This window comes from Pongo abelii, chromosome 20 (assembly GCF_028885655.2).
Source record: "Pongo abelii isolate AG06213 chromosome 20, NHGRI_mPonAbe1-v2.0_pri, whole genome shotgun sequence".
Taxonomy (NCBI): Eukaryota; Metazoa; Chordata; class Mammalia; order Primates; family Hominidae; genus Pongo; species Pongo abelii.
In genome coordinates this window covers 48,188,358-48,189,849 of record NC_072005.2, presented here as the reverse complement: position 1 = coordinate 48,189,849, position 1,492 = coordinate 48,188,358, and the positions used below count along the sequence as shown (strand labels likewise).

Here is a 1,492-nt window from a genome sequence, read left to right as displayed (position 1 = left end):
ACCTCACCGGTTCTACTCTCTTACCCCTCCCCCACGTGGTTGTTGCTGCCGGTCGACGGAGTAGGGAAGTTTGGGTTGGGGGAGGGGAGGAGAACCAGTGATGTCACCTTTCCCCTTCTTGATTGGCTGCCGGGTGGCCGGGACTACGACCAATTGACGGTCTCGAAAAGTCTGGCGCGGCCCCGCGGAAAGCCCTGTTGCCACCGGGAGGGGAGAGAACGCGCGCTTGTGGGGTGTCGCGCGCTGCAGTATAGGCAACGCGCGCGGCCTGGGGCCCGGGGGACAGGTCACCTCCTCCAAGAGTTTGACATTTAGGACAGCGCAGTTTGACAGCCCACTAGGCACTGGGGCAGGGGGCCGAGATGAGGAAATGCAGCGCTTCTTGGGGCTTCGCACTGCATTACGTGGAGAGCTACACTTTGTGGGTGTACGCCCCTGGCAGAGGCAGATTTTTAAACATCCCAGGGGTAGGGGGGTATCACACTGGAGTGGAGGAGGACAGGGAGGTGCCCTGTTTGTAGTAGATGCCTGCTGCCCAGATACGGGTTTACAACCAGGTGTGAACCTGTCTGCAATGCATCTATGCCCTCCACTTTGTATTCGCCCTGGTCCGAGGCTAATGGGAAGCAATATGGGTACGCTGTCCGCAGGGAGGCTTTCTTTTGCCTGTGACAGGTTCAGATTCCACACTGGAATTCACACCACTTGTGAGGAAACTGCATCCAGTCTATTGCAAGTCATACTGTCCATGAAACACTCAAACTACGTGTGAAAGAATGTGCTAGGGCATAGAGCTAGTTCATAGCATAGAAGAAATATTAGTTGTCCAATGGGGTTCATGGAATATGAAGGATATTCACATCTATGAGAAAGTCCCACTGTTCACAAATTATTTGTCTTGAGATTGGGGGAAATTCACTGTCCACAAGGAGTTCACACTCGGAAGGAATCTTATAACCTACACTGTTATATTATTATTATTTTTTTTTCCCCGAGACAGAGTCTTGCTCTGTCGCCCAGACTGGAGTGCAATGTCACAACCTCGGCTCACTGCAACCTCCGCCTCCTGGGTTCAAGTGTTTCTCCTGTCTAAGCTTCCTGAGTAGCTGGGATTACAGGCACACACCACCACACCCGGCTAATTTTTGTATTTTTAGTACACACGGGGTTTCACCATGTTGGTCAGGATGGTCTTGAACTCCTGACCTCGTGATCCGCCCACCTCGGCCTCCCAAAGTACTGGGATTACAGGCGTGAGCCACTGCACCCAGCCCTGTTATATTATTTATATACTCTTAAACTATCATACTACTAGTACTACTGTAATATAATTTTATTTATTTATTTATTTATTTATTTATTTATTTATTTATTTATTTGAGACGGAGTCTCGCTCTGTCGCCCAGGCCGGAGTGCAGTGGCATGATCTCGGGTCACTGCACACTCCGCCTCCCGGGTTCACGCCTCAGCCTCCCGAGTAGCTGGGACTACA

At 51.1% G+C, this 1,492-nt stretch overlaps 1 protein-coding gene across 1 annotated transcript in view; it reads right to left on the bottom strand.

The window, feature by feature from the left end:
• The window catches only part of LOC103888610 (CEA cell adhesion molecule 6), a 913,736-nt gene that overhangs the window by 395,103 nt on the left and 517,141 nt on the right, over positions 1-1,492 (bottom strand). The window lies entirely within an intron of this gene.